The 24,819-nt window shown below is 38.7% G+C and overlaps 1 long non-coding RNA gene across 1 annotated transcript; it reads left to right on the plus strand.

Annotated features, from left to right (window-relative positions):
• The first annotated feature begins 271 nt into the window (after positions 1-271).
• On the plus strand, positions 272-20,917 carry LOC128148514 (uncharacterized). The gene is made up of 5 exons (XR_008237301.1): positions 272-309; positions 7,847-7,944; positions 8,914-9,000; positions 19,322-19,509; positions 20,875-20,917. It is a non-coding gene; the product is annotated as an uncharacterized LOC128148514 (long non-coding RNA).
• Positions 20,918-24,819: the final 3,902 nt, after the last annotated feature.

Genomic DNA, 24,819 nt, shown 5'->3' on the forward strand with positions numbered 1-24,819 from the left:
GTAAATGAGAACATTTTTCGAGGTCTGAAATGCATTGTCAAGTAGCATTCTTGTCAGGGTTGTATAGTGTATAAGCAGAAGTCATTATGTTTACACCCAGAAGATATTTTGATGGTGAATTAAGGGCTGACCTTCATATCATACCATTTATTAGAGCAAGCTTTATAGTAAGCTCCATATAATGGCTCAAAATAAGGTTAACTGTTTGTGTTCCATGCCTGAACTGGCAAAGGAGTTGGAGCATTAAAGCTCTCGGATAACTTGTGCACTGCTTAGCTTTTCAGCTGCCTGTTGTGTTTTGGTTGAAAGGTAACTGTTAAACTGTTCTGTTATTTTTGTTGTTCTTATTAGTTTAAGTTTGGAAGGTGCTTTAATTGGAATACTGCAAAATGATTTATCTGTCAGACAGTGGATATGCTCCAGGCTTATTTTTTTCAGAGACTATCAGACTGTCTTTGCTTTCTGACTGCCCAAAGGAAATTACAATGTAGTGTACTCATAATCGTGTTATCTCTTTTATAGCTGCAGATCATTTTTATGACATTGTAGATGCACAGAGCCCTGATCGATATCTAGAGACTTGCTATCCTTTTAAGTTATGTGACTCTGCCAAATTTTAGACATGAAAATATTCCAGGTGAAGCATTATTGGGTTTCATAATTTTTACAATATCTAAAAACAGTTGCCAAGCTTCATTGGATATGAAAGCATTGATTTCTTTTTTTTTTAATACTTTGCACTGTTGTCAGATAGAGTCCATCTGTTCTAATCTAGCATTGTCTCTTCTGCTGAAGGAATGGTTTCATGTTTCCAAATAATTGCTGCTGTTCTTGTTTTTTGATGAATAGTATATTTAGCAATCTGTACTTCATGGCATGAAATATTAGAGTATCTCCTAGTCCAAAAGTATGCAACAACTATATTAATATTTAATATACCTTTAAAGGCTTATTGAATTAATTTGATGTATGAATCTGAGTTCTTTCTGTTTTTAATTCTCCTGATGCATGGTTTGGGAACTCTGAACTTTAGGTAAAAGGAAACAGATTAGTACTGGACATCAGTTAACCTGTTTATCAATGACGAGGTGTGGTCCTGTTTGTTAAATAACTGAAAGAAATGACAGTGACTGCTATGAATGTTATTCATTTACAGATGCCTGTTTAAAACCCATTTAAATTGAAGAATTCTGTATTTCAGCTGTTGCAGTGTAATGCACAGGCTCTGAAAATACTGTGCAAACCTGTGATCATTGTTTGACCTTTTAGGCACCGGGCTTGCCATTGTTTCAAGGATTATTAGCCTTTACAGAATTGCTTTATAAGGATTTAGCAATCTTTTACTGTTCGCACATGGTTTCAGTGATGCTAAAAAACTTTACCAAAGGGAGCTGGCAGGTAGGTAAGCCTACTTAAGCCAATCCAGGAGGCATGTTGTGGCTGAATTAACCCTCTGTATTCATGATGTTTTAATAGTTTTGTGTTTGGTTTTTTTTACAGAAACTTTGTGTGCCTCTTGCCTTAGTTTATTACTACCAAGATGACTATTAAGAAGGCTTTTATATGAAAGGTTTTTGTAGTCCTCAAATTCACACCTGAACTATTGACATAAAATTGGGATCTACATGGGACCTAATTAACACTTTAATACTTTCTGATAGAACATGATATGTATATAGTCATTCATAAAACACATGGAAAATTCATTCTGCAGCTACACTGCCACAGAATCTTTCACTTTTATCTTGTGTCACTGACCATTTCTCATCCATAAAACTCTGTACGATACTAATTGTAAAGGACAGTGGATCAAGGTCATTCTTGCTAAAAACTGCCCCTTTTTGTTCTACAGAGATCAGAAAATGTAAAAAAAACCAACAACCCCATTATCATCATAATGCAGAAATAAAAGTCATGGGTAGTAGATTATGACCCAGAGGAAAGAATGTGAACAACACGGCTGCAGAGAGGAATTTTAAGTGATGTATGTGAAACTGCCAAAATGAGAATTGCAGCCGAAGGAAGCGAGCCAGAAGTCTAACTACAATCAATATCCAGGTTAAGTAAACAATTACAGTCTGCCGGAGTTGAAAGTAAATCCACACAGCTTGACAGGGTAACTGCAGCGTCTTCAGGTGTAAATTTTGAATTTACTTCATGGATACCTTTCTTGCCATTTACACAGTGTGTAACTGATTTTTTTTTTGCAACCTATCAGGCAAAGGCTCCTCTCAGTTTATGAATAGCTGTTGTTAAATCCTTGCAAACAAATGATGCATGTCAATTAATAGTGGAGGTTGTTTTAAAAATCTGGAAACTGGTGAGACTCAGAAGTGACCAAAAGAACAATGTATGTTATCAGACAATATGATTAGAAAGGGAAGCAGGCTTATGAATAAGTAAAAAATGCAAAGGAGTTATATTAGGGTACTTTGTGAGCACTAAGCTAGCCCAACATAGAAGACATCAATCCTAGAATGGAAACAGCTGTGTTTACAACATTTTAGGATAGTTTCCTTATCAAATATTAATATGTGGAAAAGCCCTTGTGTGAAAACTTGACAGTTGGTCCAACAGAAGATTCTTCTTCTCCTTGCAGTATTTGCTATAAAGTTGCTAAACAGCTCAAAATAGTTTCAACACCATTAAAAGAGATGCCTAAACCCAAAAAAGAGCCGAGACAGATTTATAGATGAAAGAATATTTTTTACATTTTGGCTTGATCTCTTACCCCTTACTTAGGCAAAACTTCTTGGGAAACCTCAAAGTTTTTCTGACAGCGTACATACATATGAAACAGCTGTTCTACTATTATCCCCTTATTTTACATTTAACCCCCCCAAAATATCTGTGGGCTTTAAAAATATCAGTTGCTCCTAGTGGACAGTAAAGTGCTGGAGAGTATTTGTTTCCTTGTGCTCAGAACAGATGAAATACAATGAACCAGCTACTGCCTGTTCTCTTACCACTGCATGTCTTCCTTAGGATTATCTAAGGCATGTAATATGTCTGGTAGGAATGCTATATAGTGAACGTGTGAGTGAGGTGTGACACAAGTACACAGGAGAGTAGACTTCATGAATTTTGTAGCCCAAAGAAGAATTATTTTTTTTTTTTCATTTTATTTCCTCTTAACATGTCTTGGTGTGTTTGCACTGTGTACAATTTTGGAGACTCTTTGTCTTCAAAACTGAGAAGTATTTGTCTCCAAATACTGAGAAGAACCATTGCCAAATTCTAGAAAAAAATAACAGAGGAAACAATTTAAATTTCAAGACTTTATGCCAAGTCGTAATCCAAGACACAGAGTGACTTTGGACAGTGTGGTCAGACTGCACCTTCAAGAGCTCTAGGTCAGACAGGGAAGGAAGTATTCCAGCATATGTGATTTACAGTAGTGGCACAAGCAGACATATGCTTCCTGCAGTTTTCTCTTATTTAATAACTATTAGTAGTTTTGTTTTGGTCTGTGAGAAAATGAGAAAGACCAGATTGGTCTGTGTCTTAGAGGGGAAACAATGGGATTATTTAGGTCCCTATTTTATTCAACTGATTTTGCACTTAGGGATGATGTGATAGCAGAGCGCTTAAGACAGCTACCCAATGGATTTGCAAGAGAACTTGTGTTTAAAATGAGGTTTGTGGATGGACTGTGGCGTTGAAATACTGTATTCTGGTGAGTTACAGCAAGCTCTGTAATTAGACAGCGCTGGCACTTGTTTTCCACTGAGAGGAAGAGAAAAGTTGTTAGGCAAGATGAAACCGCAGGGAAGAGTAGGTGTACCTCCCCAGCTCCTAGGAATTAAATCCATGTCATATTAGATGAAAGCTTAAATACATGAAATTTCTCTTCTTTATTCATCTTTCTCATAAGTGGTTGCTAGAAGGATGCTATAGACTTAAGAAAATGGAAGGAATATAGGAGAACTTGAGAGGTGTGTAGTACAATACTTAACCTACTCCATACTGTGAAAAAGTTTGGAAATCAGAGAGGTCAGTTCCTTCTACTTCAAGTGTATAACTGGGCTTTCCTTATCTGCGAAGCAAAGCTGCATGCTATTTTTGGCTTTACTGAACTTCTGAAGCCTTAATGGAATAATATGGGTTTTTTCTGTGTCATATCACTTAAGACAGCAAATGACTATCTGCTAGATTGCATTTTTCAGCCTGTGGCCATGTATGCTGCAGTAGTTGATTTGATGTTCTGTAAGAATTCCTCTTTAAACTGACTTAATGATTTATACTACCAAATTGTTCACATTTCTAAACTGTATATGAAACTAATGAAACAGGCTAGAATTTTAGACCAGTGACCTTTCTTGTTCTCACATGATATACACGAGGAAAACAGCAATGAACAGAGAACTGATGGAAAGGGTTCCTTTTCTGTATACAACATCTCTGAGAGCACCTTTGGATTTGCTCAAGCGGAAACTCCAGTTTAACCATTCTAGCATCACTCAGACTGCCTCTTAGAAGGGCAAGCTCTGTTGATGCTGGACTCAATAGCTGAGTGTAGGGGAAAGGGTCTCAGTGGGAAGCTCATCTGTTTTCGAATCAGCTGGGAATTACTTCAGCTCTTTAGCAGGTTGGAATAGTTTGGGAGTGCCTTCATGTGAATTTGCATCTCTGTGTTTCAGAAAGCTATTCAAGCTTCCAGGAGGAATGATATAAGATGTGGTAGACTTTGGTTCCCACTCTGCCAAAAATATCTAATATAATTCCTGGTAAGTTGTATGGTTTCTGTCGGAAGCCCCATGCTGATAAGGCAACACAAGTATTTTGGATATAGTGCTGGAGCACAAGAAGGCCATTCTTGCCTTCAGCTATCCTCTCTGCTTGGTAAGAGTTACTGGGTAGATTGGAGCAAGTCTCCTTTGATATCTATGTGCCCTTTCAGGCCTTTAGGAGCATTACCCAAGAAGATTCGTGATTCCCGTGCTCTAGCAGAACCCCTGCAAATTACTCATAAGGCAATAAAGAAATTGGACTAAGGTTCCCTTGAAAATGTGCTGCTGGTGTGTGGATGCCTTTTAACTTTATCCTTAATTTTACGTGCACACCTGAATGCAAATACATGCCTGATAGGAGTTAGGAAAGGAGGCGAAAGGAAACAGTAAAAGCAAACACAGTAGCTATGAACTTAAACCCAGATGAAGAAAGGTTTGAATAATCCTCTGGTTACGCAACATATTTAAAAGTATGATCTACTTAATAAAGCATTTTTTTCTCATTATTATTTTTATAGCACAAAAAAGCAAGTAATGTACAGATCAGTACAGAAGCTGAAGGAATGAGTCTTCAGTAAAAGTATGGCCTGAAATGCTAATGGCTTTAAAACAAAATTATGCCTATTTACAAATGAATCAGTCAATTTTTAGGTAACCAAAATGCAGAGTGGAATGGATTACAAATTATCTCACAATTGATCAAAAGGTAAATAATGACATGTACTGCTGCATACTGAGGAAGCTGAAAATAAGGAAATAGCATTGGTAATCTGCCTCTGGGGACTGAGACTGGCATAATTTGTAAAATGAGTCTGAAACTGAGAAATGAGGGGTAAGGCTGAGAGATTTTTTGGACTGCCCGACCTATCTCCTGTAAACAGAAAAAGAGTTCAAGTGTCTTCCAGCGATGATGGAGTTAGCAGCGAGCAGAAACATGGGCAGCAAGAAGAGAAAATAATGATCTGCATAACAACAGTCAGGTAGGCCAGTCTGGTCCAGCTCCTGCAGTGTGAGGGATGGATTCCTTGTTGGGGCTAGTTCTGTCAGCCCTGCAGTGATGGATGCACCCGAGGAAGGCGTGTTGTGCCACTGCTACCTGCCTCTCCTCTGCAGCTGGGCAGGGGTAGCCATTTGTACAGCTGGGAGGTTTGGCAAGGGAAGTGCAGCCGACCCTGCCGGACGGAAAAGACAGGCCAGAGCAGTTCTTCAGGATTATAGTTAGGTGCTGTAATCAGCAGAAGGATTTTCATTAATCTGTGTAAAAATTGATGGTCAGGAAAGAGTAGTTAAAATGTTTGTATGCAAATACAATGAGGAAATACAATGCAAATACAGAAGAGTGTGGGATGTTAGAAGGATTGCAAGAAAGTAGTGGAAAAACAGGTGTGGAACAGGGTGTGGTAATCAAAAAAGATAGAATTGCACATTAATTTATGAGGCAGATTAAAGAAAGAAGTAGCAATAGTGTAGCTATGTTGTTGGAATCAAAAGTGCTTCAAAATCAGGGAATGATAGAAAAATTCTATTAATTTTGTGTCTAGGATATTGTAGGATTGGATTTGGTTACTAAAAGGGATCTTTTTAAGGCATTTTATGTTTTAACATTTTGTGCGTGGTTAAAGCTTTAAGTACTACCAGAAGTTGTGACCATATGGGTGGCCAGCCCCACATATGGAAGTATTTAACTTCTTCAGTATAGCCTGGAGAATAAATGCTAATAATACTGGTTATTTCTGCTGGTAATAGCTGACAGTTTTTGCACTTCATCGATAAGAGGCCAACTTTAAGGTTTCATTTAAGTAATGAAGATATTCTAGGTGAGCTGTTTAAAGAATGTATGATGTGTGATTCAGAAAAAATTAAATTACAAGAGTAAAACAAGTAGGTATGTAACTGAGGATTTCAAAGCTCGATACTCTACAGATGTGAATGATGAAATCATTCTACCAAAGAAGCTCAGAAACTCAAATGTGGAGGAGGTCTGGAACTTTCTTACTCAAAAGTTTGAAAGCTATCTGGAATTAATATCCAGAACAAAGAAGGAAACATTGTAGAAGGAATCTAACTGGATGAATAGCCACATAATTAAAAATAAATGAGCAGAATGAAAAAAGATTGCAGAAAGGACTGACAGGCAAAGAAATCTATGCAAAAGAGGTAAAGAAGCATAGAAATAAGGTGAATTGAACAAAAGTCAAGCAGAGCTAGACCTTGCACTGGATATTAAACATGATAAAATTACCCAGCCTTAAGCAAGCAGTTTCAGAAACAAACCGCTAAGAAGAACGTGGGGTCACTGTTCAGAGATTAGATGAATGACCGTAAAAATAAGAAAATGCTTTATCCTGTCTTCATTACAAATGCTGCTGCTGACTGTGGTGGGAAATGAAGGTTGCTTAGTAGGAATGAGTCCACAGGCTTTAAAATAAAAATCATTGCAACTGAGATACAAGCAAAACACAAGCAGTTTGACGTAGTGAAGGATGGTGATTAACAGTTTCCTGACCAGAAAGACCGGCTCATGAACACTAATATCTGATACCATATGACAGGAAATAAATGGTGATTAGGGAGAAGGAAAAATGACCCAGGTGGTTATAGGTGCATTAGTCCGACCTTGAGGCTTTAGAAGAAATTTTGAAGGGAATCCTTCCTGTACCTCCAAATGCTCGACCGATACCAGCTTTGGTTATAAGCATTGGACCATCGCAGGATTGCTGGTGTTAGCAGCATGCTGCAGGCAGTGCGCACACGCTTACTCTCATCAGGGACCAGGCATTCTTAGGGGCCAATTTACTCCATCTGTGGGCTGAAACTCTTCTCCTGAACAAATCATACCTTTAGGTAATACTGGACATCTTTTTTTTAAGGTGTCTGAGCATGGGTCAGTCTAGTGTTTCTTAATTCCTTGCCTGTAACTTAGTTCTGATACATAATGGGCAGATCAAGATTTGCACAAATATGGATTTCAGTTGTAGGCCACAACTTTCTCAATACGAAGTACCAAAACTTAATACAGGTGCAGAACACAGATTATGGAGTTTCTGTGAGACTGTCTTCCAACTGTCTTATGAATGCAGCTAAGTCTGTGAAATGATCTTAACTTTCTTCTTGAGGATGAGAGAAAGAGATTGTGAAGAGCACACTTGAGTCTACAAAGATTTTCCCATAAGAATCAAGTCTACTAGATGAATTTCAAGTTTTGTCCTGGAAGGTAAGTGCTTTAGACCTCTCAGTAGCACTAAGCATAAATTAAGTTGTAAATTGCAATCTGTTTAGAAAAATTAAATTTATTTCTAAATTGGATTTAAGCAATGATGTTGTGAATGAGGTGAAAAACCACAACAGACCTTTCCCAGTAGGTTCCTTAATAAAGGAATTTCCTTCTTGACCACCAGAACCAACAGCCTGACAAAAAGCATCCTAAATACCACATTTTGTGTACTACGTCTACAGGGACTGCGAGAAAAACAGGCTTAACCCAAATATCAGAAAGCAAGTCACTTATATTTTGCAACCTATGCTCTTCCTCACCCTTTGGGACAGTCCGTTGGACTGAGGTTTGAGCAGTTCTTCCCAGAACTAAGATGAGGAGGTGTTGGTCATTTTAGTATTAAAATTAGTACTTAGAGTGCTTATACTGTTAAAAATAATGCTGGAAGAGGACTGTGCAATGAATAATAAGTTTAGGCAATGCTGATAAATTAAAACATGGCTTTAGAAGTTGCTCAGAGGAGTTTATCAAATTATTGGTAATGCCTGACATCCTTTGTAGGAATGTAGTTCAGATACACTCATCAAAAGAGCTCATATCATTAGAGGGGTGACTGTGTCATCTACGGTAGAATTATTCCACACCGTTGGTATTTCTTAGCAGACTGACATGTTTTCACTTGACATTGTTGTAACCCCTGGGAAAGAAAGCAAGTCCTACCTTACTGAGAATAATTCATTAGTGAGCCATCACACTGAAGTAGTCCCAAGAAATATTCCCTTCTTTTGGGGGAGGAAGCGAGGGTTACCAAAGCTACTTACTTTTTTTCACTATTACTTTTTTTAGTGCTACCCTGCAGTCTTGCCACTTCCTAAGCATTCTTCCATAGCAAGCTTCTATCCCAGCAAAGAACTAACTCTCAGCTCTGATCTTTTGGTCTGTAAATTGATCCATGTTATTTTTCCAAAGCCTTCTGGAGCAGAGCAGTGGAAAGCTACTGACACAATGTCGCCTTTTTGAGAGTGCTGGATTGTCTGGAACTGGACAAAAATGCCAGTAAATCAAACTTTCTCTCAGAAATCCAGCCAAGAAGTATGGCTGGCTGTTTAGTAAAATGTGCTAAAATATATTTTCTAATGATTGGGTAGACTGACATTGTTAGCAGTGAGCATGCAGAGCACATATTAAACACCTGGAAGAACCAGGGAAATGGGGTCCTTCATATTTCATCAGAGAATGAAGGGCTCAACATTCACAGGCATGTTTAAAGCAGCAGTGAAAATGTTTACACAGAGTTAGTTTGTCTTATTTTTGAAGTGTAAAAAGCCTGGATTTTCCATTTACCTGGGTAAATGTTCCTATTGCTAGTAACAAGTTTAAGGACCGTAAGTTGAAACAAAAGACCCTGTATGGTATATTTTTCTTATTTCAAGTAAGCCTTTCTTAGGTGTCCTGTTTGAAGGTTCTACCACTGACAGGTTTTTTTCTAAAATTGTATCAATAGCAGGTGTTCACTTTATTCTCTACTTTTTCACTTCTAATATGGTTTTTTTCATGTCTGCTAGAAAAGCTTGGCTATCAGTTTAAAGCATATTCTTGATAACAGGCAGGCAAGGGCTGGATGAGCCATTCCTTTATTCTTATGTGCAATATCTTGGGTATTCGAAGGGCTCTTTAGTGATCCCTTCCTCTAAGAAGCTCAAATAATTCTGGTATTTTATTAATCTGTCAGAGCAGGGGTTGCTTCTGAATTTATCTTGGTATTTCTGTCTGAAACAGCTGTGCAGCCTATGCTTCAAATTGCCAGCATTAAATCAACATAGTTTTCCTCCTCATTCTTCATCAATTTGTCATATAGATAAGCCCACTACCTTCACTAGCAATCTTCCATTATCCACTGTTCTTGCTGGTTTCTTCCATATACTTCCATCAACACCCACAAAGGCTTTTTACCCTCAGATATATTCTGTCTTTTTCTCTTTAGGTTTTTTAACTCCACTGCTTAAGACGATGTCTGCAGATAGCTAATGACTCTAAAAAGTGAGCATGTCATATGACTTATTTTGCCAGTGATACAGCTAGGTGGTTTGGACTTTAATCTCTTGAGATCACACAAAGGAAATAAAAAAATTGTAAGTCAGATAAAAAGAAAAAAAAAGCACAAGAGAAAAATGCATCTTGATGATTTTTGTTATTTATGGAAACTCTAGCATCCAAATTTCTTTTCTAATTACTGAAACTGTACATACTGAAAATGTACACATTTGAGAAATGTAAATGAATACAGCGTACCCTCTATTATGCAGACAGTATCCTTGATGATCAGATTTTTACCCTATGATATTTAATCATCATTCAGATTCTTGTTTTTTTCATATATTTACTTGTCCTTAAATGTGCTTCTGTGACGTGTATACGTAACCTCCATAACTAAGATGTTCTTACTTGCATTGTAAGAGAGTAAAGCATTTCCAATGCCAGTATTAGAATGAATACTGTATTTAAAAGATCATGCCTCATTTTTCTATGTGCTGTATAGGCAGCAGAGTGTTACAGTCTGTCCTGATATTTCACTGTATAAATTAGCCAGCTAAGGAAGGAAGAAACAAAACAGCAGATAGGCATTAAGTGACCTGTTCCAGATCACAACACACAACTTCGACAGCATGAGAAGTAGATTCCCAGCCCAACCTACTAAATTTGGAGTCATCAGAAATGTAATCCTGATTTTTAGGAAAAGGTGAGAGGTTTGGAATTGGCTTGAATTTTCTCCTTATCCTTTTTGTGTTTCTCTACAGAAATAATTATAACTACAGTAGCTGTTGTAAACTTCTTTGAAATGGTTTTCAGAAACTACTGTTTCCAATTGTCATTTCAGTAATGTTTGTCTAAAATGGAAGAAATGAAAACAAAATTTTTCTATAGGAAGAAAGACATCTCAAATACTTGCTGCTTTTCCTCCATTAGAGCACAAGCGCAAGTTGAAAAGGGGCATATGTTTTTCAGTGTGTAACCTCCATGTGTGGGCAGGTTGGATACTAAAAAAAGAACTGCTAGACTTTTTTACAAGGAATGGATTTATTTGCAAAGGAAAAGATTAGCAAAATCATCAAAACACCTGAAGGAAAATTAATTCAGAAATAAAACAAATGGGAGACTCCTCTAGAAATGTCTGTAATTGTGCAAGGTGTTTGCAAATAAATACTTTAAAAGAGATGTTTCCTCTTTCAAATCAGACAGAAGCTGCTGATTCCCTCTGCTTCCCTATTGCTGCTGCGGGTGCCTCAGGCTTTTTCCTCTAGTACAGCTGTGCTCCACTGAAATAAATGGCACTTCCTGGGGACTACATCTTTAGTTACTGGTACAAGAGTCATCGTAATGTGCAATGAGATATTTCAATAATGCTTTCAAATGGCTATTAAAACACAACACTGCATAATAAAATCACAACTGCATGGTTGCAGATAGAGCTACCAGTGACACAGCTACGTACATATTATTCCCTTTAAAGAGGAGCTACTAGAAAAATTGTAGGGCAGCAAGGAAAGGCATAAAAACCCCCAGATGCTCAGTGGTGTAGTCTCACTGCTGTCTGTCTTTTCTTCCCAGCTCCCTCCCAGTTTTCTGGTTTGGTTTACAATCTCCAAAGTACTGAGTTTTCATAGCTCAACTCATTTATTGCCTCACATCACAGGGAATAATAATTCATGCCTAGCAGTGTGAAATCTGGAAAAGCAGATCCAAAGTATGCCTATGTCTTCAAGGAGATCCCAGTTATTTCCCATACAAAGTAAACATCTTGCTTGGGAGAGTGGAAGATGATGTTCGTTAACAGAAATGCTTTACCTTTTCTGTAAGAAAGGTCTCTTAATTAAGAATTTGTGCATTAAAGCTGGGGTGAACCCAAATGATGATTGCAGCATTTAAAGCTCGCAGCCTGTTCTGCAGAATAGAAACCAATAGGATAAAGAAAAAAGTTAAACAATGTTGAAGGATTATAGCAAGAAGTTCCCTTCTCTTTCCTAGTATCTACCAGTAAATACTAAAAATGAATCACATTTAAGTTGGTTCTAATGCAGCACATGTTGCTGGCTTCTCAGGACCTTATCTGGGACCTGCAGGACTTATCTGCCAAGGGCTTTGCAACTGTCAAGGCTGTTGATCTCAAAAGTAGTTAAGGACTCCTTGCCTAACTCTAAGTATTTGTGTGTCTCAGGTGGGACACCAGTGTATCAAGGCATCAAGATTCTCAGTACAATGCACACCTCTTGGGGCAAGTAAATGGGGACTTAAAGTTCTGCTGGGTGCTTGGAAACTGAGCCCCACAACAGCTAACAGTATCTGGCCCTGGGCTTTTTTCTTATTTTTGTGCTTTTGCTTTTGGTCATTAGCTTATTCTGCCCTTAAATACAGTTTGCAGCTTGTCACTTTTTTCATTTGAGGAGCTAAGCTTGTCATCCTGGACCCATGAAGTTGTATCTATAATATGAACAGGAAAATAGTAGCACTTCAAACACCAGCATATATTTCAAGCAGACCCTGTATACTCATAAAATATTAGAATTTAGGATCTTTCCAGTGACAGCCATGACTGCCTTGTTTAATGTTAGGCTTCTGGAAGATCCTTTCCTAGCCAATGCTGTTTGGCCATCTGTCCCTTAAAGAGAAAGGAGACACCAGGTCTCGTGTTTGAGTTACTCCCTCTCTGGCTGGAAACACTGCGTATTATATTCTTCATTGTATTTATTACAGCGTATGTAGTACCTGCTTGAGTATACCAAGACTGCATATTTATATTGCTTTGTTTGTATGGTTCATGACATTTGCCCAGTGATGGATAATCAGATCTTTCTGAAATCTCTTATTATTGCAACAGAATTTCAGTGTCATCTTGCATTCTGTACTATTTATTTTGTCATCAGAACTGTTAAAATTCATAGTGAGTACTTTGGCACTCTGTCTATTTGTTAGCCAGTTCATTTGGGAGCAATTATGGTTATCTTGTAGATATTTCAAGCATGTTTTTTTGAAATCAAAGCCCTTGTCTCTACACTATTTGAGAAAATCAGTAACTGAAATCTGAACTGTATGCTGCTTTGATAGAAAGTGTATTCTGGTTTTGTTTTCTGCTTGGGGAGGAATCGGGTTTCAGCTCGAATGGTCACGTATTCTCCCTCTGTATTTTGTTTCTGGTAGGTTGTTCTACAATCCTACTGAGTAGTGTTACAGGATAAAAACTTCCTGAACACATCCTAAATATGTTTATGTGTATATGCTCGATAGATACATACATTTGCTAGGTTAGAATATTTGTAATTTAAAGGATTTTAATTTCCTTATAGTTCAGATAGGATTTTGGAGTGTCAGAAAAGAAATGTCTGTGTTTACCTTCAACTGATTCTTTACATTAGTGTAAGGAAATTATCCTCATAAAGATGTCTGGGAAAAATAGTCTCCTTTGATTCTTCAGTAGCTTAAAGGCATCACTTAATTTCATCTGTTTCTTTATATATATATATGCACAAACAAAGAATGAAGATTAACATGTTTGGGAAAGTTAAGAGCTGCTGGAAAGGGGACAGTGGACAGTTATTCAAATTCAGCATAATTGAGACTAGAGATGCAAACAACTGCTCTTAATATTGATAGCCACAGCTAATTTTCTTTTGATGATTTGTGTCATTTCAAAAATATGTGATTTTAAGGATTAAGCTTTCTGTGGAGCTGTTGAAATCTTATAGCTCACGTTTCTGAAATAGTCAAATTACACCGTCTTACACTTAACTAGAGAGACCTAAGTGCTTTTCACATGCAGTATTGTGCTTAGCACAAAAACAAATGCTAATGTGACTATCGGTACAGGACCAAACTTTATCTGAGATCTGGGGTGTTGCCATGGCAATTCCAATTGTTGGAAAAAAATTCCCTTTTGTGCTTCATTCTGACATTATATTGCAAAATGATGATTATGAAGAAACATGCAACCCAAAAGGGGGAAAAATAATCTCTTTTTGAAGATGTAAAATGTACTTTCTATCCCATTTACTTTTTGTGAAACACTGAGCGTGTGCCCAGATTGTTATAAGCTGTATTTTTTGCAGATTCAGATACATTTTTATTTCTCAAACTGCTATAATATTACTGAAAGTTATTTCTCCCAAATGTAATAATCAACATAATACGGAACTCAGAGACATATATCCCATTTCCTATGCAAAATATCGATTTCTAGTATATTATATTGCTGATGTGGACCTCTTGCTTTTAACAGTACTGCCTATGTTAGTTGAAATATCTAAAATACAAAACTTGCCTATGTTATTTATATATATCAACCATATAATCTATGTATAATATAATCGGAATAGCTCATAATAGCCAATAGATCAGTCATTTCTGTTTCTAGTTATAAAATTGTTTTTCTACCAATACATCTCACTCTGAGAAAATTGATATGGCTATTACCTATTCCTTGCTAAATCAATATACAACAAGCTTTAAATAAAAAAACCCATGTAATACTTCCAAAAGAGAAAAAAATGAAGGGGTGAAGTTAAAATGTGGTTTGCGCTGCAATGCACGCTGAAGTTTATTGTGCATTCTTTTAAGTAGGAAATGCATAAAATGGGAAACATTTCCAGAAGAGAACTAATTCTTGCAGTGCTGCATTGCTGCTTTATAAATAAATCATTGTCCTTTCTCTATTGATCACTGGAACAATCCGGTCGAAGAATGCTGACTTAGTGCAGCCCTTTCCAGGAGTGCTGGACTGAGAGAAAAAGCCGGGTAAGTGGGACCCAGCAGCAGGGAATAGGGAAAACCCCATACTGGTTAGCGATCAGGTTTGATGCATAAAATCCAGCCCTTGATTTATTTCTTACCTCCAAAAGAACTTGACAAAGAAGCTGATTTCTACAAGATTTTCTTTCTTTCTTTCTTTCTTTCTCTCTTTCTTCCTTCCTCTCTTTCTTCCTTTCTTCCTTCCTCTCTTTCTTCCTTTCTTCCTTCCTCTCTTTCTTCCTTTCTTTCTTCCTTTCTTTCTTTCAATGTCATCAATCAGGGGAAATATTAAATATAAGACAATACTAGTTGTAATTACTGGATGCTGAAGATCTGCGTATAAAGTATTGTGAAATTTTTGTACAACATACTCAAAAAGACCTTCGGAATTTAATGCAGTCTTTTAATGATCCCAATTATGATATTTATTTGTCAAGAAATAAGGGCTCAAGTCTTCCAGGAATATGTTTGAATTAATAGACTCTTGGAAATAGTACTGCATTCCTGTGAATTGAGGTGGAATCTGAATTTTATTTGGTTATCTCAAAGATCACAGCTTGCCAATCTGACAATTTTGTGATGTCTGATTTGTCAAGATGGCTGGTATCAGGCCCCAAGGCTTTTCTGGGAAAAGGAGTAGCCTGTTACAGCAAGGAGCTGAGAAATACTATCTGGGTTTGCACGTCTGTTACGATCTGTATTGGATCTCAGAGGCATACACCTTATAAAACATGGCTTTCACTGAAGCCTGCGGTAGGTGTCCCTATCAAGACCTTACGCTCACAATGTCGTTATCCAGAACTTCCAGCTAGTTCTAGAACATAAAGTTGTTCTTTTTCATAAAATAAGATTTACTGGTAGATATAGGGCTCAGCTGATGGCACATTGTTCAGGGCCATGGTGATGCGTTGCCTTTAGGGCATGTTGTCATCACATCAGGTTTTTTCTGTTTCCCATTCATTAGGAATACTTCCAGGATGCAGGTCTGTAAAATGTAATTGTTTGTTCATTCCACCGGGTGTTTTGTCTCTAGTGTCGCAATCAGACGAGCACATGCTCGCCGTATTCTCGCCCAGTGCGCGGTTAGCTGGCTGATAGGAAGCAAAGTATTAGCAAGCTTTTTTGAATACAATAGAGGCATACGGCATTGAGCAGAAAAGCTCGATGCGAGGGACTGCAGACTGGAATGCATGAATTGATCCTCAGTCGTGCAGGGGGCGGCCGGGGGTTGAGGTGAGGCTGTGGAGCAGCTGGGGGCTGTGCAGCAGCGTGGACCTGCCAGGATCGGCTCCCTGCTGAACGCACACAGTCGACAGCAAAACTTCCCCCAACTTGAACTACAAATCTGGGCCAAAAGGACTGCAGGGAACAAACCTGGAGGCAGAGAAGAAGAGTGAACGTGTCGTTGTTAACATGGCAGAAAGGACCTGGCACAGCCCTAGTTTCCATTGGACTGGCAGCTGATAGGCTTTCCCTTTCTTCTCCCAGTGTCCAAGTATCAGTCCTTCCATGCCTTCTGCTAGTATGGTGAACGGCCTGTCGTTAACATGAACATAATAAACCATGAAGTGTCTTGTTTTGTGAAATAATGCAATCTATTAAACAAACAATTCCTTCTCTTTTTGCCCATCTCCCTCTTCCAGCTAAAGCAGAGTCTGACCGCTGACCGCTAGATGACACTGTTGTATAGGGACTTGTTCGGCATAATGGCTTTAGACAATAACTAATTTACTTAGAGAACATGTATGTGTGTAATTAGGAGTCATCAATGTCGTTCTTTTAAAAGAAAATAAGTTTACCATATCTAATTAGATATTTCTTATAAGGTGGATTTCATTATAATTGGGTAAAGCTATGCTACTGGTTTAAAATATAGCAAAGGATGTATTTGTATTCACTTTCACAGTTTCCATATTTTTTTAGTCCTTGCAATAAATGGATCTGATTACACCTTTTAAATCGATGTTCTCTCAAACTGGTATGACATAAATGATTGTTCTGTCATTGTGATTTTACTGCCATTGTTTTCAGTGTGTGAGGTTTGTTAGTGATATCTCTCTTAATCTCATTCTGTCTTTCCCCATCCTCCTGATTGTGATCTTGAATCTGCATGTTCTTTCCATCCAAACTGAAGTAATCTATTTAAAGAGCCAACAACTGCCACCACACAGGACTCTAGCTTGACCATAACAGTGCGGGCTTTCCAGCAGCAGCGAGCTCAGTAATCCCCAGCTAACGAACGAGAGCTCCAAAATGTCCGTTGTACGAGGAGTTTCTTTAAAAGCTCGGATTTCCTGTAACTGAGTGTTGCCAATGGAAAATGTCGTTTTTGCAGATGTCAGACTAAATTCAGCCCAGTTAAAATTCAAATTTGGTGCTTTTCTGTAGGGAAAATTAATGCCTTTGAGCTTCTGTGTGACTTGAGAAGGCCGTGGCTAGTCAGCGCCACACCCGCCATGGTCAAGGCTTACATCCATTCCCAAAGAAATTTCATTAATGCCTGAATTTGCTTCACTGAGTGAGTTCTGGATATTCCCGTCAAAACGCTGTGTCACGTGCCAGTTGAGCATTGCCAAACACTCAATTTACAGCTCTTTCAGATCTGTGAGAGTTTTGATACAGGTGGTCTTCCTCAGATCAGATCTGGTGATGCCAGGCTAGGACAGCTACCACTTACACCTTGTGTGTGTTCCCATCGGTCCGTTCCTGCAGCTGTCTGACATGTGAGCCACTTGTGTTTCCCAATTATGACTAGAACTTGTCTATTAAATCTTGATGGCATCTTTTAAATTAATTTAAATTCTCTTCTGAAAAAGCTACTCCTGCAGCTAATTAATGGCAAAGTAATTTTAGGATAATTTTCAGAACGTTTGATTACATTGTACCTCAGAAAGAGCTTGTCTAACTATGCCAGTGGTACACAGCTTTCCCTGCTATCCCTATATCTCATATACAAAATTATGGGCTATTATACAAAAGTCATATCTCTGTCTTACTTATTGAAGTGTTGGTTCACTAAATAAAGGATCTCAACAGTGATTTGAGCTGGCTGAAAACCTGCTTGAAAATTATATATTTCAGAAAAAGGTTTTCAACAAGCTCTATTTTTGAAGCTAAAGTACTTCAATTCCCAGTGACTAAATTCATTAAAAAATAAATTAGCCGAAAGAAACAGATGAATTACAATGGTATATTTGCATATCGTATATTAGGCATGAATATAACAGTTTCTTCGTGTAGACTAACAGCTACTGCAATCTTCACAACCCCATAGTTGAGTAAATGACTGTGGGGCGAATGAGGAAGCAAAGAGTACAAGGATGAAAATTATTTGTACTGAATGGGAAAGAATACTGCAGAATTTTGCAGTCTGAATTAAAACTTATGTTAAACCAGTTTCTTCCACCAAGACATACCTACCTTAGCTAATCAATTAGCATAGGAGGTATATGCATGTCTCAGTATTCTAATAATAGAAGGGGTTTTAAGGAAATGTCATGTTTCAATTTTATTTTCAGAACTGTAGATAATTAGTGATTGTTGCAACAAAGGTGAATATGATCTAAGAAATAAAGGTGAAGAGCAAGCGGGCTGGATGGAATTAGAATGTCTTATCTCAGGGAAGTTAAATGATCCACCTGCGGTAAAGACCTTTGCATCTGCAAAAGGCAGCAACAGAAATTTCTCATAAAGTTTGACCTGTTATTCTGTAAGTAGTATAGCAGAGACTCCAATACAGGGTATCTTGTCAATTCCTTTTACTAAATGAAGCTGAACTGATACAGCGGCTTGTGTAGCTTCCCTGATCTGTATGAGTTCTCTGCTCTGTACCTTCATGTGTGTTTCTGTGAATTGCTGATGCACTTGGCCAGTGAGTTTTCTGTGACTTCAAAGCCAAGCCTTTCACTTTGCCTTGTATAAAACATGCCCAGAAGCTGAGTACTGAAGAAAATAAGTAGGGACAAAAATACTGATTTTAGATGTTAGGATAATCTAAGAAAAATGGTTAAAAACATAAGGGGTTGGGGGGGTGGAGTGGAGAGGCCCTCTCTTCTTAATTTTGGATTTTTTAATTTTCTCATTTGTTGCCAATAGTTCCAGAAAATTCTTTGATAGAGAAGCAACTAGCTCCATATAAATGCAAACAATAACTGTGAGTATTGCATTTGTAACTTCTAGAAGCTGCTGGGATACTGGAGAGTATATTCTTAAGAGACGCTATTCCACATCACTTCAGCTTTCCAGGGAAAGGGTGAAGAACGGATTGGTTACTTGTCAAAAATGTTGGGCATCAGGTTTATCAGTGGCTTTTTGAAAAGGCTTGTGGTTAACATCATAGTGCACAAACTTGATTAGCTCTAATGTAATTATCTTTGTTAGCTTTTGTGATGTAACTCACTGTATGTCACTGTGCATCGCTTTGACGAAGAAATGTTAGGAAGACAGTCAAAAGAGCCAAATAGTCCCACATTTATGCCCTTTTTAGAATTGACTAAGACATTTTGAATCCTATAGGTCAATAGACCTTTATACTTCTAAATCACCTAGAATATCTTTGGAAATGTGACCTTTAATACAGTCCCATCTTTCCAAACAGCTTCAGGGGTCATCCTGGAGTCAAACAAAATGAGGGACTGCTTGCTGAGTTCAGCTTCAAACTAAGAAAGAATAAATGAGAAGATGTGAAGGAAAGAAAGTTCCAGGACTAAAGCTTTTCAAAACAATGTGATTTTACTGAATTATCATATCCCACAAGTTCTTCAGTCACATGAGAACTTGAAGTATGTAAGTAATCTAACTGACTAAGTGTGACTATTGCTACTCTTTAGGAAAATGTTTCAATAACTCATTGACCTGCAACTGTTTAAATTTATTGTCCAAAATATCTCTCCATTTTCTTGATATTGTCAAATTTTTCATAAGGGAAAGAATTTTTAATATTCAACTTTGTAGCATTTGAAACCAGCCTGGAATAGATCACTTTATGAGAGTTTTATAAACTTCATTTAAACTGAATGCAAGGAAATGGGAAAAAGCATTGCAGATGAATAATATTTAAGGGCTTGGGAGGAAGAGACACCATTATGTAAAGGAATGTTTAGTATCAAAGCATATAAATAGCTTTAGCTGACAGCAGAACAATAACTTCAAAAGATCACAAATTATTCTCAATTTTTAATAAAAAAGGAAGCTAGATTTATTCCATTCTGAAGATAAGAAAGGATGGCTTAATTTTGTTCTTCTTTAAGCATTTTTCAGACATGCTTAACTTTTGATTTCTATGTTTTTAATCCTGATTTGCACTAATAAAAAGTGGGTGCAAATGAGTGCTGATGAGTCTGTATTGAAGTTAAAGGAATAGTTAAAAATGTCTATGAATATTCATTTAAATTCAGAAATGAACTCCAAAATGATCATGTCTATGACTCTGTGAATATGCTGTCTATGAGCATACAAGCACTTGAAATTATCTTTCATGAATATTTGCAAAAGCAAATATTCAATTAGACTTTTCAGATACTTGCAGAAAATAAATTTTCAGTGATATATTTAATTGTGAGATTTAGATTTCATGTCGTGTTGCCTGGCATTTGTGATCTATCCTATGGGACTGAAGGACTTTAGGAAGGTTTCAGCTGGATGGAGCGCTTTGAAGAACCTTTACCTTGTGAATTGCAGGATTCATCGAGAAGCAGAAACAAATTAGAAGATATAAGAAAATAAGAAACTGTGCAGATTTCAAATTTCTATTTGAGGAATTTTTTTTTTTTTAGCATATTAAACATTGTACTTCAGCATAAAGTGAATCTTAGATGCCAATTTCTCCTCATTTGTGCTGTCAGGAGATTGTCACTGGCAGGTTCAGTGACTATCTCCAAGCAGAATAATGTTAAGGAAGTGGTTGGGGTTTTTTTTTAACCATTTAAGACACAAGAATCATGATAGAATGCAATGGCTGATAGTTTGGGGTAACTTAGAAAAAGTGGTGTACATACAATGACTGTCATTGGAACTCCAAAATGTGATGTGTGGTTTCAACTAGAAGATAACTTCAAGGAAGAAGCCCTAACTCTAATAAGATGTTTGTATAAACCAGTTCTCATGGTGTGTCAAGTTTAAGCATAATCTTGAGCATGTTGTGACTTGCAGAAAGACCTGAAGCCGAAAAGAACATTCTTACCAAGGAATACGATAGAAATGACAGTTCAGCAAATCTTCCATAGCGGGGGAAGAAACCAACCCCAGTGGGCGAGGTGGGAGGATGGGACGTGTCCTGCTTGGCACATATACATTTGTATTCCCAAAAACAAGGGGAAGAAGGAAGGATGCCTGACCCCTCTGTGGACCCAGTGGGATTGGTTCTGGCCTGAGCTGTGGTGCACAGGGACGCTGGGAGGAGAAGCCGCGGGCAGCCCGCAGAGGTGGCCACAGGACCCCCGGGCTAGCCCGGAGGAGGTGAGCTCATCCACCTTGAACAAGGGAAAGGTGCTGCTCAGGGTGAACAGCCTCCACGAGGTTTGGACCTGTAATTGCCAGCCCAATGTGCTGCTGATCTTGTGGGGGCTAGGAGAGGTCCTGTTCGATAACTGCAGTCTAGAAACACACTTTTTAATTTTAGTTTAGTTTTTATTTTCTGAGTTTATCCAATGTTGTGCACAAGAGTCTAACCGCTTATTTTGCTGGACTAAAAGTGTCCTGATGTCATCTTTTACCTTGTCAAGTGAAAGGCACATTCCCTATAGCTGATTCAGGGCACTTTCTTACTTGGGGGGCAACGAACTGAAGTACCTGCTAGCGTACAGGTATTCCCTCAGAGCAGGGCAGTGGTTTCCCATCTAGTTACTAGAGTCAGCTTGAAGGCAGGTAACAGGCAGCGCTGGGTCAGCCTCCCTCGGCAGGCACAGCCAGTGCCTCTAACAAGCAGCAGGCAAGGGGGAGGTTGTTTATGATGCATAAGGTACCTGAAGAGGGTCGTACAGCTCAAAAGAAATCAGATCAGGTTTCTGAAACTGAGACAACTGAATTATTTAGCATGAACAGTCTTCACTTGCAAAGGTGCTGAGTACCTTGAATCCCATGTTCAAATGTTCTGCAAGCTAAAATACTATTTATTGGAAAAAATTTGTGAGTAATTTAAAGCCACGGATTATGTGGGGAGTTTTCTAAGTGATTTGTAGACAATTTATGAACAAGAAAAGAAGGATGAATAAATTATTTTTTTACGTATTACTTCTTCATCTCTAGTTTTGTTAGTGAGGGAATCCAGCCCCAGTGCCTAGAAGGCATACATGCCAAGAATTGGATTTCCTGTGTAAAAGCTATATGATGTGATAACACAGTTGTACTGCATATTCAGTTTTGATATGTAACCTTTTAAATAAATTGGAATACTCTTTGTGCCTATACTGGCACACACAGAGAGCTCATAAACAATAATTTTTTAACGGTTCCTTCCTCACTAAGCACTTAGAGCTCATGGCAAGACCAGTATAGGGCTATTAAAGGACCTTTACGGTCCTGTTTTTTGGTGGGTGTTAATATTTTTGCAACTTTGAAGCTCTGTTTAATATAAAGGCTCTGTAGGCTTTCATGCCTTGGGTCGGTCTGTGCAGCCCTGTGCCCTGGGCCCCTGTGCTGCCTTCCCATGCTGCAGGGCTGGCAGCAAGTGCCTGCGCTGGCTGTAGAGTCCAGGGGGTTACTAAAGGAGGCAGCATGATGCAGCATGGACTGAGGCCGGCAGCATCCTTCCTGCTGCGAATGAGGGGGAACACAGCAAGGTCCAAAGCGTGGAAGGCTGCTGCCCTTTTGTGTCAGTAGTATCTCAAAACAACCAGGTATCTCACCAGTATAGCATCCTCAGGAACCTGGGCAATACGTGAGTGCCAACAGCGGCTGAGGGTCCTGTGCAAGGTGAGAGGTACCAGGTGCCCACTGAGCTCAGTCCAGCTGCATAGCACATTGCTCAGCTTCTCTTCTTCTTCTTCTGTTGCCTTTGAAGGTGCTAATGAAGTTTTTGTTGGAACCATTTTATTTTTGTCCCGTGGAAAACTTTTTCTCTTGGTCTTTCTTGTCTCCAGCAAAATATTTTGTTTCAGAGGAAATCTGCTGGTTTTTAGAAACAAAGGCACATTTTTTTTTACAAAGTCCCCTTACACCTGCTGGGCTGTTCTTCTTCCCTGTGATTGAAAAGATAGCCTGAATCAATATCCTTTTATTTTCAGACCTCTATTATTTTAAGGAAATCCACATCTGTCTTGCTGACAGTTGGTGTAGGGGAAAGTTATTCCGCACTGTAGTGGCATTGGAGGACACCCACAGCAGGGTAAGTGGAGTCTATCTGGTGTCATTAAAATAGCCCCTGTCCTGTGGATGTGTGTGGCATTTGGTGGTGTCTGCCCCACAGGGGAGTTGAGCAGGAGGCTGAGGTGGTGCGTTTTTAACTCCAAGGAGATATTTTCTCTCCAATTCTGCCTGCTGGTGTAAAGCCACTGTGGTTCACAGAAAGAATGGGATGTTTGTAAGGATATCAGCAATATGCAGAGGTGTCATAATTAGCAAACACCACAGTGTGCTCAGGGAAAGGATACTTGATGTTGCAGTCACGGCCTTGCTAGCGGGAATAGCTCGGTGCTGCCTGCCACAGGAGGCAGCTCGTCCATCTGCTCGCCGGGATGCTCCCATGCCTGCTCTGCCACAGCTGGAATTGCCCCCGTTGCTACACAGAGCCGGGGCCAGAGCTGGGGTGGCAGCCCGAGTGCCTGCCAGCTTCTGCTGCCGGCATCCATGCTGCTGTGGTGTTTGTTCAATACCTAGGAATTTTATTTAAAATTATTTCAGTTCTCTCTCAGTGAGAGGCCCTTGAATATATGATTCAAAGCTTTGATTTTCTCTTCTGTGGAAGACCCGTGCCTAGCACCAGTCTGTGATTGTGGGGAGGTTACATGCACTCAACAACAGAGATGTGTCGGCAGGAAAGTTTAAATTACCCACGTGACTCTTATCCTGGAAAATCTCTTCACTGTTTGTGTGGGCAAGCTGATAAAAATCAGCATTTCCCAAATTTAAAGTATCAGTGAGAGTTTGTTGCTAGCCCCTCCTGCATGAGCATGGACAATCCTATTAATAGATTGTCTGTTTTATGGGATTCTTAATAACCTAAATTTTTACACATTTGCATGACATAATTTTAAACAAGGTCATGTTTTCTATGGCATTATAAAAGTATATATTTGTACTTGTTCCACATCACTCCACAGACTGTAACTGTTTTTTTCTCAAGCTGATGCATTGTGGCTAGTAATTTTACTCCTTTGGTAGCATTCGTCTGACCATCCCTACGGGCCCTGATCCCTGATTCAAAAGGAATTTTTGGTAAGATACTACATAATCTTCCCAGAAAAGGGATAGGACTTCAATCTCATAGTAAGGAATAAAAGATGTAATTTCCCCTGTGATTGATGAGCATCACTTGTAAATGAACCTGCTTTGTGGAATGGTGAAAAATAGTTGGAGCATAGTTGGAAATTAAAAAATGTATCGAATATGGAGAAAATACATTCCCATAAGAAAGAATATAAATTTGTAAATGGGGAATACGAAATGATTTTTAGACATTAAATTAACAAATTAATTTGGCTGACATGACTTCCAATTTACATAGAAACCATTTTTCACATTTTCCATGTAGACAATTTTCTGTGTTTTGCTGTGACTGAGGGAAAAACAAAAGCAGATGAGTCCTTTAAGGCAAGAGGAAAACATCCCAAAAGTCATTTTAACTCATTCCAAGAGTTGTGCAGCGAGCAGAGATTCAGGGAATGACAAAGGCATGCACAGAGGGAGGCAGTAATGCCAGGGTAACAGCTGGTATCTGAAAAAGCCCAGTTTGCTGTTCCCGTTAGTACTCTGCATGGAGGCTGGGGTGGAGCCATTTGCTTATCAGGCCAGGCTCTAGCAAGGATACTGCTGTGGAGCTGCTGGTCTGAAACTCATGGCTTGTGAGGCCCCAGCCGGTTGGGATCAAGTAGGGCAAAACCAGATCCTAACTCCACACTGCCATGGAGAGGTGGAAAGCCAGTTCCTCACTTGGCTGCA

Source organism: Harpia harpyja, chromosome 11 (assembly GCF_026419915.1).
Source record: "Harpia harpyja isolate bHarHar1 chromosome 11, bHarHar1 primary haplotype, whole genome shotgun sequence".
NCBI lineage: Eukaryota > Metazoa > Chordata > Aves > Accipitriformes > Accipitridae > Harpia > Harpia harpyja.